This window comes from Melospiza melodia, chromosome 1 (assembly GCF_035770615.1).
Source record: "Melospiza melodia melodia isolate bMelMel2 chromosome 1, bMelMel2.pri, whole genome shotgun sequence".
NCBI lineage: Eukaryota > Metazoa > Chordata > Aves > Passeriformes > Passerellidae > Melospiza > Melospiza melodia.
This window is the reverse complement of record NC_086194.1, coordinates 37852408-37870947: the sequence shown is the minus strand read 5'-3', so window position 1 is coordinate 37870947 and position 18540 is coordinate 37852408.

The following is an 18540-nucleotide window of genomic DNA, read 5'->3' as shown; positions in this document are numbered from 1 at the left end:
CCATATGCTGACGTGAAAACACAGGTTAGCAGTAAAATTAATTTTTTTAGGAAAAAAGGTGATGGGAAGCTTACAAAATCCACCTTGTGGTGAACCCAATTCTAATAAAAATATTTTATTTCTAATATAAATATAACATTTTTACTAAATCAGGTTCATAAATTACTTCTTTTATTTTCTGGGAAAAATATAAAGAGAGAACTATTATTTTAACATGAAGTTTAAAACATTTCATCCAATACTAATGCATAAATCAAAAGAATTTCCATTTAAGTGCTTTGCTTTTTAATATATATATTAAATTTAACACAAAAATTAAATTGAAGTTTTAAGCACTTTGAGCAGCTCTTCAGACTGCAATAAAGTGAAAACACATCTCATTAAGTCACTGAAACTCGTCTAAGGCTTATAAGTAACCATTGCCATGCTTGTTAAACAGGGGTTCACATGCAGAGAAAGACTGCTAATCACCTTCCCAAAAAACATGATTTGAGATAAAATAACTTGAAAAAAAAAAAAAAAGGAATCTTGTTACTTTGCCTCTGTGTGCTCCAAATTACAGAAATAGCAATGCGCATACACTTTACTTGGGCATACAAATATTTACAAGCTGGTTTAGCAGCTCAGTCTAAAGGCTCTACCCTGACAAACTCTGTGCCTGGGTACCTTCAAATGGCTGCACAGGAACTGCCACATCTACAGGGATATGTCTGCCCAGAAAGGACAACTTCACAGGCATTTATTTCACTCCACAGAAATAATGCCTCATTCAGAATTTCCCTAAGCTTCCAGGGACAGGGAGATACATGGCATATGTGCTGTTCTTTTTTTTAACCTTTCCTACATTTGGTCAGCGCCAGAGTTAGGATGCTGAGCTACACAGAGACTTTTGCTGACCCTGGCCCACTTTTTTTAACAGATCTATACCATGGCTTAGATACTTATGGTGTTTTATTTATATTTAGGCTCAACACCTAGCTGGACTTAAGTTTTACTTTGATATGAAATTTAAGAAGTTTCCCCTGAGTGTTTGCAGAAACAAACCTCCTAAACATAAGGGCTCTGAAAATCTTCTTTAACAGCAAACTGAAACCTTCCCTATTGCCTGTGCAGCTGTCAGCCTCTGTTCCATGTCCTAACCCTGCTAAGATTTGCTGCTCTGTTTTATGAACATCAGAATTGCTTTAGTGTTGCAATGTCCCAAGAAGACATGTAATCTAAATCCATCAATCTGTCCAAAACAGGTACATCATTCCATAGTCAGTAGTTTGTTTTGTGACAATATATAGGCAATAAAATAATGCAGTGAAATATTTTAGTGTGAGGAGTATAGTTCAGTATAGGTTAATAAAATCTAAGTAATTCTTCATGGCACGTTATTTGTCCACAGTAATTTACTAGGTAGATGTGTGAAACCCCATTGTAGTCAGTAGAAATTTATGTGCTGGATGGTCTTTGGCTTTTCTTAATTTATAACTTCAAAGGACATTTACTTTCCTCACAGCAATTGAATAACAACCAGGAGTTCTAAGAATTGCATGATTTCTGGTGAAAAAAACAAGATGCTGATTAATGATGACCTCTTTTACAATGCAGAGTTGAGAAAAGCTTTGAAACTGCTGCTTTTTAAAAGTGATGCATTCCCTGTTGAAAGCACTGTAATGGTTAGAAATATTTTGGGAACTAAAACACTTTTGAACACAGATTGAATGGTTAAAAAATATGCACATAAATAGAAACACCTACTTAAGACAATTTTTGAAAGAATTTAAGCTAAACTACTGTAATTTATATTCTACAGCAAGCCCCACTAGTTTGAATATGGGAATAGAGCACTAGCTAATGTGGATGTATGAGAAACGATCACACAACACTGAAAATGAAAACATTATTAATTAACTGCATGAGAAAACAGCATCATAAAGCACTTGAGGGTGTTTTCAGAAAACTTCATTACTGATGGCAAAGGCTAAAAAACTTTTAAGAAAAAAGTTCTCTCCCATAATCAAAGTATCTGTGGAGTTAGCAGCACAACGTGAGTCTGGCCTGTGAGCAAAATGCTGTCTCCCTGGAAACTGCTAGAATGTGTCACTTCAATTGATCCCAAAATGAGAGATAAGAAACAAGTGTGAAATCATTTGTTGTGGAGGTTAGCATTTTATTAACAAACACCTGCAGTTTGATGTTTAACAGGACCTGAAACATATGATTTCCAAATTGCTGCAAAAGGCACTGAATCTCCTTTACAGTTACATCTCTCCTGATAGAGGTCCTTCCTTTTGCTGTTATTTTCCTACCTGTTTAACAGATCTTAGCTTCAAAACAAAATTATTAATATCTTTCTTACCTAATTTCCTAATTAACCCCTTCTCTGCTTCATTAAAAATGACATTTACACTTTCCCGGAAGCAAACTTAGCATGTTGATTTAATGCCATCACTGTAACTTTATCAGGATAACTATAATGTGCATGCTAGACATAGATCTAGGGCTGCTCAAAACAAAATCACACTAATGAACACCTCTCAAACCAAGGCTGTAGGAAAGGGACATTGAACCAGTAGCAAACCAGCCAGTGTGCATCACAAGAAACAGTTCTCTTAAAACTAAGAGCTCTGGTGCAGCAGTACTTATGTTCAGGCTGATGCCCTTCCATTGTATGACCTTTGTTACCCAGCTACATAGAGGGCAGAACTGGGGAATAAAGCTAATGTGTCTTTAGATTTCTTGAATAAATCAGTGTTTGAAGAGGAAAAAAAAAAACGGTGAAAAAAACGGTGAAAACCGAACTCTTATCTATCATGAATTCAACACAATATCCATTTTCTCTCTGTTTGGAAGGCATGCTCTTAGTTTTCTGCTGCTGCAGAGAAATTAATTCTCTAGATGATACATGAGATACAAAACATCTTCACATACAACCCAGTTACTTCACAGAATCATAGAATGACTTAGGTTGGAAGCCTTAAAGATCATTTAGTTCCAAGCCCCCTGCCATGGGCTGGGACACCTTTCACCAGACAAGGTCACAGAGCCACATCCAAACTGCCCTAAAACACTGCATGGCTTGGAGCATCCACAAATGTGCTGGGCAACCTGTTCCCGTGACTCAGCACCCTCACAGTACAGAAATTCTTCCTAGTATCTAATCTAAACATACTCTCTTTCACATTGAAGCCATCCTGCCTTGTCCTGTCACTGCATGCCCTTGTAAATTGTCCCTCTCCATCTTTCTTGTAGGCTCCTTTCAGGTGCTGGAAGTCTGCAATTAAATCACCCTGAAGCCTTCTTAAACAGAAGCAACCTTTACTGACAAGAACCTAGTCTTCCTCTGGTCTCAGGAATTAGTAGAACTCTGCAGTGAACAAGATATTTGAGCACAGGACCCTTTACTACTTCTAGAGTTTGCAGGAAAATGATGAATGAGAGAGTACTGCAGAAAGAGTGCATGAGCACCACTTTTGATAACTGGACTCTACACCTGCTTTCTCTCACATGTTATCAAAGCATTGCCAGGTAAATGTTTTGTATTGCAGTAGCCACAGCTGCAGCAGTGATGGCAGTTCCTTTATGCATCATCACGTAAGCCTTCAAGTTGTCAATGTGCCCCACAAAAATGCTGTAGCAGTCAGGGAATGGTGAGATATAAAAAGCTAAATAATATTTAGTACTGTGGAAATAAAGCAAAGCATCAACTGAATCTCATTAATTTAACATTAGGACACCCCCCAAAACGAAACACTTAAATCTTGAGCTGTTCATGCTTTGGTATCTCCATCTATAATACAACAATGTCAGAAACCTTTTTGTAGCATGCTATAAAATTCTACTCAGTAAGAGCTAAGTCTTCAATTCATACAGAAATTAATGTCTTTTTCTCTGGAGGACAGTCTGCATTAAATGTCCTACAGAGAGCATGGGCCAAATTTTTAGCAGTAAGGGTAAGATGGAATGGTGAATCCCTCTTTGTTTAAAGATCATTTACACTTTGATAAGTGGGGACCACTTAAAAAAAAAAAAAAAAGGATGTTATCATGAAATTAAAGAAAGAATTATCTCTACTACAATGTAGCCTTTAATATCATGATCATACAGTAATAATGCTAGGAAATTAACTAATACCTAATTTCACTGTTCCACAGCTTTCAAAAGGTAAGTTTGCAGTTCATTCTGTAAGTAATTATATACACATTTATATATGTGAGACAATACTCTCTTTTGAATCTTGTTAGAAAAACTTCTATAACACACTTCACAGGATGAGATTAGCAAAAATGAGTACAGGAGAAAAGTGATGGAAATTAAAGGCAAAAGACTTCTTTGAAAGAGTAAAATTTTATTTTTAAATGTCATTCCCAATGTGTTTGCAAAAATCATTACAGAAGCACTAGGCAGCAAAAATGGTGATAGTAACATTAACAAAACAATGAACAATCATCAACAAACTGAAAACCAAACAAATATTAAGATATTATGTTCCAATTCTGAATCAGCAGACATCTTCCATGCAAGAATATGGTCTCTCATTCCCAGACTGACAAATTTTAAACCAAATATTCTGCTATACATCCCATTTTATCTTTCCCTGTATTATTAATATTTAGACAGACAGCATGCCTTTTAAATTTCTTTGGATCTTTTTTGTTACATTTGCAGAGGAATTGATCCATGGATCTGCATCTTGTAACTACTTTCATTAGTAGGCAATATAGAGAACATCAAACGGGGTAGTCTGACAAAATATTAACTACTGATGAATTAAAATGCATGCAGAAATTTCTTTACATTTCTAGGTGACATGAGAAATTATAACTGTGAGTTTTGTTTCTGCAAAGGTTTGAACAAAAGGCCTTTCAAGGTCCTTTCCAACATGGGTTTTCTCTGATTCTATGAAAAAAACTGCAAAGTTTATCAGCACAGAACATAATGGTAATATTTTTTTTAATAGGACATATCATCCTGATTAGAACTCTAATAAAAATTACTGTCTTAGCTACTTATTAAAGAAAGTTTTTGAGCAGAAGGGATAAATAAAGACGGGGTTTGTGTGTGCATTCTAAGTGCACAAGCAACAGAGGAGTAGTACAGTTAGGGTCTAAGGAGACAACTAAAGGACATAAGGATCAGAATCTGAAGAAACAGAAAGCAGGACTCATGGAAAGAACGTGAATAGCAGTCTCAGGCTCTCTAGCTGCCCATATCTAAACACATAGATGGAAACATTCTTATTAGCAGGAGGGTATCACTTGTTTTGAATACCTCATGTTTCTACATGTAAACAACTAATAGGGTAGCAGAGTGTAAAATCTGGAATTATTAGCAAATTGCTGATACTACTTCAGAATAACATTTTTGTTACTTTGATGAATGTGAAACAAAGAACAGCACTACCAGTATAAAGTATAATGTTGCGTGAGATCTTCATTTTAATGAAGTTTTTAGAAGTTAGCAACAAAAACGAAGTATTGAGGTGCATCAGTAACAGCAAGAACAGCCAGTCAAGGAAGGTGATTGTCCCACTCTACTCTGTGCTGGTGCAGCCTCCCCTTGAGTCCTGTGTGCAGTTTTGGGTACCAGAATGTGAGAAATAAAGCTATTAGAGAGCACCCAAAGGAGGGCTACAAAGCTGGTGAATCATATGAGGAGAGTCTGAGGCCACTTGGTTTGTTTAGCCTGGAGAAGATTGAGGGGAGACCTCACAGCTTTTTACAGGTGAGGTGAAGCAGAGGGGCAGCACTGTTCTCTTCTCTGTGGTGACCACTGACAGGATGCAGCATCAAGCTGAGTCAGGGGAGGTTTAGGCTGAACATTAGAAAAAGGTTCTTTAACTACAGAGTAGTTGGGCATTGGAACAGGCTCCCCAGGGAAGTGGTCACAGCACCAGACTGAGAGAGCTCTAGAAGTGTTTGGACAGAACCCTCAGGTACGTGGTGTGACTCTTGGGGATGGGTGCTTTCCAGGGCCAGGAGTTGGACTCAATGATCCTTGTGAGTCCCTTCCAGCTTAGGATATTCTACAATTCTATGACAAATAATCTCTGTTCCCTGAAGCTTCAAGGCCCTCCATCCAGCTGCAGTATTCTAATCCTGAAGGAAAGCAAAAGGACCTACTATCAATGAATTTATGGGTCCTTACAAGACCATTAAACTGATTGCAGCATGACCTTTCCCCTTTTTCATTGGCCCCAAATCCCCAAAATACATATACTGTCAGGAGCTCTAGAACATTTGCTGCCTTTAGACCAGATCTGTAGCAAATCCCCAAGAGGACACTTCCTGCCAAGCAGCAAAAATGTAAGCAGAAATTGTTGGACTTGTTTCATGGAAGCAGCGCAGAGAAAATGCCATAAGGAGTAGTAATTCTTCTCCACCTGGACCTTAAAATACATGCATGAGATATTAATGATAGAGAAAATTTGTTGGGGAAAAAACTAAACAAATATTTTTATTGATGTAGAAATGAGTTACTGGAAGAGGAAAAGGCAGAATTTAAAGCACCATGAGCTTCTAACATGTTCACAGCCAACCTGTGCTTGTCCCAGAATTAAAAAAAAAAAAAACCTCTCTGCTGGTTACAGGAACAGAATCAAAGCAACTCTGTTCCTTGTGGTCATATTTCTATTAAATCTGTTTTGAGATCTTGCAGAAGCAAGCTTGTGGTGAAAACTGAACTCTTAGAAAGCAGATCTGTCTACTAAAATTCATTAACTATAGTGCTGGGGAAACAAACAAATAAACAAACCAACCACAACAAACCCCAGCTTTTGATATGGTTTCTCAATTGCTTCACATAGTTAAAAGGCACTACTGAGAGATCAGCAGCAAAAGTATTAAGAAAAAGTAGGAATGAAGTAGTAAAGGCAAAAGAGAATAGTTGCATTTTCAGTTGAGGAAAGTTTATTGTACTCATGTCTGAAGAGAAAAGCAAAGGATACCTTGGCGGGAAAAAAGCAAAGGAGTAAAGAAAATCTAAAGAAAATCAGAAATAAATAAGAAAATTGTATTGTCTTCCTTCCAAAAATATCAAACCAGTGCAGAAGTTTAGCAGCAAGTCCTAAAAAAGCACATGATTTTGAAAATTATGGATCCTAGCATGTCTTCAAATTAAAATGCATCTTTACATAAAATACAACTTGTCTGTTCACTAATTTCCCTGTCTTCCAATTATGCTTTTCTTCTGTAATATATTCACTGTAATACAAATTCTCTTAGAAACCCGACCCATTGCCATTAGAATTAAAAGTGAGATTAAGATTAATTCTTTTCTCCAGAGCAGTTCAGGGTCACCACTGTCATTCCTCATAAACTAGCTTATTAAAGTGCAACAGTTCAGAATAAAGCTTAGAAAATGCTAGTGTACTGCATTCTTATGATTTCTGCTCACCATATCTCATCACTGAAATCTACCTTTCCAGTCAGATTTTAACAGTGATGCAAGGAGTAGAACAGGCCTTTGTGGCCCTAACAGGGCCACATAAATAGGACTCAGAGAGGTGCAGAAAGATTTGAATAATTGTGCACCACTGACTTACATCATGACTAAAGTAATGCTAGAGAAATCTGTATCCCTGGATACTTCATTCTGATATTTGGGATTTAAAACAGTATTTTGGTTACAAAAGCTTCACAATATTTTGGTTTTTTTTCCACGTGCAGCCCATTTGATGGTTTTCTTGGTTGATTCCCTGCCATTCTATGCTCTCCCTCAATGCCTCCTTACCACTAGCAACATTCTTCCCACATAGATTTTCACAACTGCTCACTCATGCCAAAAGTCTGATTTCCAGCTTATGTCAAGATTTTTTAAGACCACAGTATTTTTACCTTTCCCTACTCTCAGATAGAAGCTGACAGAACTCAGTAAAAAATTTAATACTGTTCTTTGAGGACCACCTAATGCTCTAACTTGTAAAACTCATATAGATTTTAATTAATTCAGACTTTGCTTTCAGATACATGACTTCTCATTCAGTCTTTACAGAGGTATGGTTCTGTCCCCGAGACTCTGATTTACAGGCTAACAGAAGCTTTGTGTCAGTCTGCTTTTGTTGGTGATGAATTGGCTGCAATCTGAAGCAGAACTGCTGAGGTTAACCTGGAGCCTACTGGACATTTTGTAGAATATTTTCAGATTTGAGTAGTAAGGGGAAAAGAAGGTTAGAAAAGATGGCTTCCTCACAGGAGTAACCTGGAAAAATAATAAGCTAGGAGAAACATTGCTACAGAATATTAGTTTATTAACAAATTATATTAAATTGGTTATCTTCATTTCCACATAGCACATTCCCCACTCTTCCAGAAATGCTTATGTAGAGTGTGAAATGCCATCCCAGAAAAACTCTTGATGCCTCCAGAAACTGCTTTCTGCAGACTTTCTGCCTTCAGAAACACTTTCATTGCATGTTCTAAATGGTATGAAATCAGAAGTGTTGACAAAGAAGTGCTGTGACTTTCATGGTTCATACACAGGGCTTCAAAATACAGCTTATTGAGTAGAAAAAGGATCAGCCTCCTATTAAAGATAAAAATATCTTCTGGGCTTTCACAAAATCAAACTACTTTTGTGTAACTGATGGAGACCACAATGGAGTAATTAAGCAAGAACTTCTACACAAATCTCTTCAGTTTCATCATATGCAGAATCCCTTGCCCTAACCACCAGCAAATGCATAATAATTTAGTTCGTTCTCACAGGCAACAGATATTAAAACACATCAAGGATTGTGTGAGACTCCTGCACATCTTTTAAATTCTTCTTCTGGCTTTGTACAACTAAAGTTCCAGTGTGCTCTGAACATCGAACACAAGCAAAACATTAAAAACTGCCACATCAGGTTAACAGGTCTAACCAAACATAACATTGATAGGGAGAATTATGACATTTGACAGTAAAGAGCAGAATAGTGCAGTTGATCTAAATGTAATAAGCTAACATTTTTCTTACTTTCTTTATATATAACAAAGGAATCAAAGTATTATCAAAATAGTAGTTCATTTGATAAAAAGGCCAACTCAGCTGACAATCTAGTATGGCAGATACAGATATGGAAAGGTAGAAAGGCTGGGCTCCCACCTGCTTGTTAATTAAATCATTGCTTGACTACATTCTCTCATTTATGCCCACAATTATATGGCATGAAAGCTGACTTGAAGTTCACAATTGCACTTTCAAAATTCAGGTGGAGGAAGGCTTAGCTTTCTGATCTAGTAAAGGTATATCAGAAGACAAAACTAAAAATCCCTGAAAATCTCCAAATGAGGAAGGAATGAAGAAAATTGTTTCACAAAGTTCTAAGCTCTGTTTAGACCAGAAGTCATGGTGGCCCTGAAAATGCTGACAGGCACAGGCAGTTCTGCACTGGTTGCCAAAGTAATGCCATATCTATTGTTTCACTTCCTTGTATAGTTTAGTGCTCAGTCAAAGGGTCATGGATGCCCTTGGACACTCTCCAGCCCTTCTGAAACATTTAGACTTTTTGTCAACTCTGGCTCCCTTCTCTGAGGCACACAGCCAGCAGCCTTGAAGCACACAGCAAAGAAAGACGCAATAAATCCTCCCTGAAATGTGGGAACACTGGAGGTACAGTGAGGGAAACTTTTCACTTCCTGCATCTCAATGCAACTGCATTATGGCTGACATTATTTCATCACATGACTCAATTAATTTTTCTCCTAATAGAAAAGATTTCTTGTCTGGACAGTGACAGGACAGCAAGTGCTCTTGACTTTGACTATCTCAGGAAAAAGTGTTTTCTTAAAGGAGTAAAACATCTTAGAACTCTTACTTAATGTCTCCTCCTAGAAGGAAAAGAAACAATTTATTTCAAAGAAGTAGAGCAGCAAATTACATTATTTGCCTTGGAAAACTCAACTGCATCTCATGTTTGTCAATTAATCAAAACTAAAAAACTTAAAAAAAAAAAAACAAATCAACAAGAAATAAAAAATACTTCTCCATACTTGTTATACCATAACCACCTCACTTCATGTGTTTTCCACCCTTCTGCTTTTGCCAAGGTCACTCAAGGTCATTTTTCTCTTCCAAGGAGAAGATGTTGAGACTCAAAATAACACCCTTAAAATTTCTTAATATGACTGAAAAATCAGTGTCAGTACAGATCTTTGCATTAATTTCATAGGAAGCGAATGGGGTGTCCAAGTTTAGAATGGGGACCACTGTTGCTGGTGTGACAGACAATTTGGGGGCAGAGAGAACTGAAGACTGAGCTGTTGGTACCCATAATATGTTCCTCTAAGAAGCAACAAAAGATGAACCAATCAACATCAAAAAAGAATTCTCCTTCCCCAATACTTTGACCCATTCCCATGAATTATTCCTTGAAAGTCAGCTTATTTTGTCTATCTTTTGTCTGTTTTCAGAATCCTTTTTTACTGGAAACCTTACCAACACTGCCAAACAAGGAGAAATACTGAAAAGCACAATAACCCATAATACAACATTCTGTTTCCAAAATTGTGAAAAACAGCCACAACTCAGAGCAGTTTGCAATTCTCGGTTCTCCAACCTAAACCAAGCAACAAAACATTTTAATATAAACAAAGTCAACAGTCACGCAGTTTTTTTATTTATTTTTCACTTAGGAAAGTATACTGGGAAGGCAAGAGTGACATGGATTGCCTGGAGTTCTAATGGCACTTATTACTTTGGGTTTACACAAGGAGGAATTCATACCTAGTTACTTAATAATATTGATGGCAGCATCAATCTTGCCAACTGAAAATGGCTAATCTACTTTAGCAGCAAGTTCATCGAAGGTTAAGTCCTTTTTTTCTATTTTTTTTTTTTATCTGTAGAAGAGGAAGGGGGTCAAGAAAAGGACCTTCCATAGAGCATTTGCAGTCTAATTCTATAAATAGGCTAATATGGCAATTCACAACTAGGAAGGAAGAGAGGAATGAAAAAATCATAGATTCTTAAGAAAACATTATAGCACATAGATTAAAAAGGTTATTGCTTTGAAGATTGAGGAGTTTTAAATGAAAGTGGCTGAGGCAGAATAAAATGGTTACCCACAAAAAATTAGATTCTAGGAGGTGAGTTGGTGATGAAATGCTGAGCTGGCAGGAGGCCAGTATTGTCCAGTTTCATTCCATTGAGCAGGAGGGATAATGTCAGCTGACATGCTGCCAGCAAGAAAGGCCTAGGAGATGGATGGCAGTTTAAATACAGACTGGTCCAGCAGTCAATGGAAAGCTTGTTGCAATGACCAGACTAATTATTCTATCCACTGGGATTTGGAGTATTTTAAAGTAACTACAGAATCCACCTGTCAGGGAAGCAGTTGGGGAAAGGGCAATCCCGTCAACTGAAAATGCACATGACTGGTGACAGACCAGATGTAGCACCAAGACAGACAGCAGGCAGTATCCTCATCAGTGTGACACTGAAGTTAATGCAGGACAACTTTACATCCTGCATTTTCAGAACTGACTCCAGATTTACACAGAAATTAATTAATTCAGAGTATGGCCATATTGAGATTTCCTACCAAGTGGACAAAAAAGACTTTTATAAAGAAAATCCACTGGTCTGAAAAAAGAAACTGTACTTAATACATGTCAGAATTTTATCCATGGGATAGATGTTCAGCAAAAGTAAATGAGCACACTTCCATGCTATCAGCCCCTACTATCTTCCATGGGACAGTGGCAGTATTTGCAGAACAGTTGTCTCTCCAAAGCAGATGTTGAAACATTTCACAAAACTACTGGAGTAACTAATAGAAACATTAATCTACTTCTCTGAAACTGAAAATCCAATCTTGCTGTGCATCACCACACAAAGGATTTTACTGTGGGAGGAGCTACAGGTCTTAGCCAGATGGGATCCTATCAGGCCACAGGCTTTAAAAACACAGGAAACTGAAGACACCTTCCAAAAAAGAGGGGATTATGAAATGGATAGTCTGGGTGCAATCTAGACTTGGGTAGGATTTGACTAAATAAAGCCCATTAGAAACGGAAAAGTCATTATGGATATGTTGCCCTTATAATAGGGACCATGTCTGTGGTGGGGACAGCAGGTGTAGGAGTAAGATGGTAAACTGGTGACTATCTAGGTCTGAAAATAATTTGAGCAGAGGCAGAGGAGTAGCCATCTGAAGGCTGGAAGGACAAACCAATTGCAGAGAGCAATCAACCCAGGCATGAAGACTTCCTAGCCCTCACCTAATGAGCACGAGGGACAGAAACTGCTCTCTGAGCCATTTCTTGAGAGAGGAGGCATCTGAACAGGCTAATGGCAAAATACAGACACACTCAATCAATGCTGACAAACTTACACTTAACTGGAGTGCTTGTAGAATAGTAGCCAGTATCCAGGGAAGGAAAGAAAGATTGTGCAAACTTGTAACCAGGTAATTGCAGGCTACAGCATGACCCACTTTTTATTTTTCTGTGGAAAGCATTCTGCTTTTAATTTCAAGTCAAATTCTATGAATGGGGTTAAACAAACATCTAGTTAGGAAGGATATGACTTAAACTTTAATGTAAATCAACCTTTTTCATGAGTAGCATTGTGGGAAAATATGAAAATAGACTGGTTTTTTGTCTGTGATTCACTTCCTACTTTAGAAACCCAAATTAACCATTTCATCTTTGATGATATCATCTTTCTCTGATGTCAACTGTCAACACGTTACTTCGCTATGTTTTTTTTTAATTTATTTTCATCTTTAAGGTCAAAAAGACTACTATCTCACATAACATGTAATACTCAAATTCCGAGTTAACAGATCCACTTTTTTTTCGGTTCTATTTAAAGTGTCTTTCCTCTCTGGTGTAACTTCACTGATGTAATTTTGATGTAGCAAACAACCATACCAATGATATATTCCAGGAAAAAAATAGTTCCCTGACAATATATCTGGTTGCTTCCTTACCTTTCTCAACAGAGGAAAAAAGACATTCCTTAACTTAAAAAGTGGACAGGAAATTAAACACAGTCACAGAACACCAGATTAGAAGACAACAATCACATCTTCCCATAGATGCCAATTGAAAATTTAGGTCATGGAAGGAATTGATAAAATTATTTATCCAACTCTCTCTGCTTCTTGCAGCCTTCTTGCATCCAGCTTCAAAGTATTTGCCCCCAACAATATCATTCTTACCAAACTTTTGAAACTCTTGTAAACTCTTATAACTCCAATCACAATAAATGGAACCAGATTTCCATAGTTAAAGCACTGACTACAGCTGGGTGCCATAAAAGCCATCTTACAGCAATCAAAAAGAAGTTTGAAACATTTGGTCAAAGACAAGAAATGAGAAGTGGAAGTCACTGCCATAATCAACAGACAACCAGCTGCCTCTCTTGAATGCTGAAAAGGGGTTAGAGGGCAAAGTAGAAATCAATGTAAGAGCTGCCAGAACAAATGTAAGAAAACTTGTGAAGCATGCTTAGAGGGGATGGAATGCAAGTAAGCGAAACTTTTTTCATTACTTTTAAAATGTTATGAAGGTGCTAAGGAATAAATGGGTTTTTAAAACTCCCAATGCAATCTGTCTAGTATACTGTATTCTTCAAGAAGGCCAATCAGATAAAAACTCTGGAGGTAATTGAAGAATGTGTAATTCCATCGAATAACGATTTCTTTTTAAATTGGCCTGGCAATCATAATGCAGTAGAGGCAATAAATACATTTAAAGAATAAATATGAGGTGTTTTACCAAGATGCACTGTTAAAGACTGAAGGCTTCAGTGCAGAGAATAGAACAATCTAGATAAACAGGTCAAAATGTCAGTCTGGTGATTTCACTTTTCTCCATTTTTGAATGTATGTCCTTAAATAATTACAACTGTGCTCCAAGAGATGCTAAGAATCAGCAGGTTTCTCTGTTACTGTGGCTGAATGAAAAGAGTCTAGGTGGAGAGCCTAGAATATTACTGAAAAATCACCATTTCCAAACTTTATTCTCATTTTCAGGTGTCTACAAGTCATTGTCACTTCGATTTACAATGTGTTTCTTCAAACAGGAGTTGCATTTGGATGCAATTAGAGTGTTTATATAAGACTAGTGACAAATGCATGATTTTACTTTAATTTTCTAGAATAACAGTGAAAAACTCTTCCATTCCTGGGTGACTTCCATTCATATTCTGGAAGAAAAGGATGCAAAAGTAGTGTACACCTATTTTACCCAAAAAGAAATTACTTTGGAGAAGTATGACAATGATTAATTTCTTTCTTTCAATTGTTCTGTCACTTTTGCCACCCAAGCATGACATCACAATTTGTCAGGAAGGTGTGTCTTATGGCCTAAGTGCTATTATGGAGCACTCAAGAAATGATTTTTTTCTACCCATAATGGAAGGCAGTATGATATTTACTTTTATTCTCAGAAATTTAAAAAGAGAAAAAGTTTTTTAATTTCTTAATAAGTAGAGCTAGTGCAAAATCAAGAGATGTTAAATTCATTCCATATTCAACAGCCTTTTGTCAGGTTAAGAGCCATGCTACTTGGATGCCAATTAATTGGCAGTGAAATTCCACCAACTGAATCAAGATCCTCTCTTCTCTGGCTGCAGCATCAAATTCTGGCTTGGAGGAAGCCCTACATCCTGGAGATTTTGTCCCTGTAACATCATCTTGCTAGAGAAATTCTCATGGCAATCATGGGAAAGGTTGTAGAAAATTCTTGACGAAGCTTCTCTTCTGCACAGTTTTTAGTTATTCTAGCTCCCAGTAGTGAAGGACTACTTGAGCATTCTGGGCTCTCTAATGATTGTAGAATACTTCTGTTTAACAACATATAAACAAATAGAAGGACTAACAGGCTAAAGCTGGGAATGGCCAGGAAGAATTGTTTTTCTCCAGAGAGTCTCTTGTCTGTTCTGAGTAGAAACTCATTGCTTTAAGTGCCAGAAACAAGCAAAGGTTCCAAGTCATTTCCCTTTGTGGTTCAGTTTTGCCTTGGCATAGAATTTGGCCAAAAGACAATCTATTCTCAATTTTGCTTGGGGAAAAAAAAAAAAAGAAAAAAAAAAGAAATTAAGACTCTGTAAGACGCTGGGATTTTGTTGTTTGGTTGGTCTTTTTTAACAGGGAGATAAGGAAGATTTATACCTACTGAGAACCTCAACAACTGTTTAGATAAGTCACATGCAGCAGACCACAGTTTGAAGTTCTTGCTCAAGGTGAAATTGTGAACAATTGACAAAGCAGAAAAATCTGTCTCTTGCAATCGCTTTCTACTAGAGCACTTCTCTCCCGTGCACTCACTTTTGGATTTAGCTAGAGATAGACTCTCACTTACACTGGAATAATACAGCAGTATTTAGGGCAGCTGGAAACCTATATTGGGCTCTTTCACCTCCACCCAGGAAGAAAGGAAACAAAATGACTCAGCACCATTATTCATGATCATAATCAGCCTTCTGATGTGGCAATGTGCTCAAGGATACCTTGCTCCCACAGAGATTGGATATGTTAACAAAAAAAGCAGATAATTGTTTTTGACGATGGCCTGAAGAACTGATGGATAATAACTTGAAGATGACTTAAAATATAATACAGGCACTGTATGGTTCTTTTCAGATAACTAAAATATGGAGAAGATGAAAAGGGAATTTTATTTACTTTGAGGTTGAGCTAATATCTTCCAGGAATTCACTGAAACATTAAACAAATTCTTCAACAACTGCCATCACCGATTATTATAAATTTACTTCAAGGAGCAGATGAAACATCATATTACTTTTATATTTTTTTTTTCATTTATTTCTTTCTTTATTCTTGTTCCAGTTCAACTTTTAAACTAAATGTTTAAGCATGAAACACAAAATAGCCCAGAGATTTAAATACTCAGTATTTCACTTGTAGCTCAGTTATATAACTGAGATAAACAGTAATAAATATGTAATGATTAGTTGGTATTAAACATGGTTTTGGTATTAAACATATTTAGAAGATACAGAATTTGTAAATCTCATGAGTTAACATAACTTTGTATTAATCTAAGGAGGAAGACAAGGTGCTATTGATTTAAAAGTCAGAACAATGTAAGACATAAATACATATTTTACATTTTTTCAGATTGCCCAACTGCACCCAACTGCAAAAGATCACATGCCTGATCTTTTAATTGCCTGCTACTGAGCAAATGGATGCTTAGGTATTTTTAATGAACAGAAAAATACTGAAAAACAAAATGAAAAGATATTAAAATAAAGTTTCCGGAGTGAAAAGCAGCAATGTAAGCAACCTAAATTAAAAACAAACAAACAAAAAATAACAGCCCTTCAGGGAACACAGAATTGTTCAGTGATTAAAAGTCTGGAAACTTAGAGAGAAAGTTAATTTCAACATGACAAGGTAGAAAAATGCATCAAACACATTACTTCTTTTTTATATGTGTGGGATTTCCTTGGTAGAAGCCACTTGAGAAAAAGCAGTTAAATCAAACTTAAAATATCACATTATTATCACAAATAATAAAAAATCAATCATTATGCACTCATCATAATCATATGGTTATTGCACAAACTCAAGCTTCTCCTTACTATACATGGATGATTTGGAAATGAACTGCTCATTTCACTAATGTCCATAAATATCCTTAAATTTCATCTTTTCCAAATATTTAGGCTTTGCAATCATAAGGCTCATTTCATCAAAGAACATTGTATGCATACTGGGAAAAGGATCTGATGTCTAAATCAGCACATGGCCAGGAGGCCTAAATCAGACCTTCCTACAAAAAGGATCTCTCCCAAGAGATGTGAGAAAACAAAGCTGAGCCATCAGATAGAGAATCTGTGAACACAAAAGAAAAAGGTTTCAACACAGTAGAAACCCTTACATGAATGACCATGAAACTCACAAGAGAAAGGAGAGATGAAAAACAAATTAAAGGGAAGATCTCTGCAGTCAATCCTGCCAGCACTGAGAATTTTGGTGTTAATACCACTCTAGGAGCTAAGTGTGGTTTGTGCTTTACTAGGAAACATACCACAGTTTAGAAGTGAGGAGAAAACTGTCTGAATGTTGTAGAAGAAAGAGAAATAATGAAACATATTGGTCTTCTAGAAGTATCCAGATTAGGATCACACAGCTATTCCTACTCAAAATGACACAGTTATTGTCTGCAACCATTACAAGGGCAGTTAAGATTGTTATAGACATAATCCATCGATTATCTGCCCATTATCATACAGGGGGTGTAGAGGGAAGCCTAAACATAAACTTGGTTCTCCAGACTCAGATGCAAAATGTACATGAATACGATGAGAACTATAATACCTTGTCTTGGGACAACTGCAACCACCCCTTCAGCCCTGGGAGTCTAACTGGTTTAAAATGTATTCTGTTTGCTCTTATACCTGCTTCCTGATATTTAAGTTTACCTCATTTTCAGTGCATTCAACTTATGCTCAATGTCCATGTACATCATTACACTTAATGTGCATGGACACACATTTTTGTGTGCATCAGAACAAAAGCAGATTTGATGTCCTCTGGCAGAAGCATCTCCAGGGGTAGGGATGGCCTGTCTCAAATGGTAACTAGGCTCTCTGCTGGTTCATTGCATGGGCTGGAGCTCAACCCCTGCTATAAAATACTCCTTTACATCAGTCTGACTGTTTTGCAAGCCTGTTAACAAGATGATTATAAAGTAAATGTTGATTATAAAGTAGATAAATAATTATGATTATAAAGTAAATACAGATGATGTAGGCTGGCTGAGAAAGTTGGGGCTGTTCAACCTGGAGAAGAAAAGGTTGTGTGGGGACCTCATAGTAGCCTCCCAGTACCTGAAGGAGGCCTGCAGGGAAGCCAGAGAGAGCAAGGAAGCCAGCAGTGTTCAAGGCCAGGTTGGATGGGGCATTGAACAACCTGGTCCCAGAGCAAGTGTTCCTGTCTGTGGCACAGGGGTTGGGGCTAGATTATCTTTAGGGATCCTTCCAACCCATGCCATTCTATGATTGTAGGGTTTGTTTATATAAGAATATATATGATATACATGCAGAAATTACAGACGGATAGTAGACTACAGTGAATGCTCCAGGTTTCATGTGCATTGAGAGCCAAGTCCCCAGATGATGTAAATTCATATAGATCAATAGAAGTTGTTCAAAAGCTTTTCTTATAGATTTTCTTTCATCAACATTGTAGGACTTTGCCACACAAATGAATTAACTGTATGAGGTCAAAGAGTTCAGTAAAAGTAGCAGTATATGCATTCTAATTATATTATTTACTCCCTACTTTTTAATAAGATGTGAGAGTGTGATGCACTTTTTAAAAAGTGAGGCTTGATTTTGAGTAACTCAGTCTTGGAGATATTCCAGAGTTCTTGTTTTTGAGAGCTAGTCCCTTCCACTGTGCCTTGCCTTGAATGTACAAGGGCTCCAGGCTCTGAATCACCAGTCACTAGAAATGTAGGTCATAAGTTTTCAGCTGTATTTCTCATTGTCTCAATTTGCTGAGCACTGACTCACCACGAAGGCTGTTAAACCCCATTACTGCCAGAATGTCAATGTTTAACATGTTTTTCTAAACTGAACCACATGATTTTC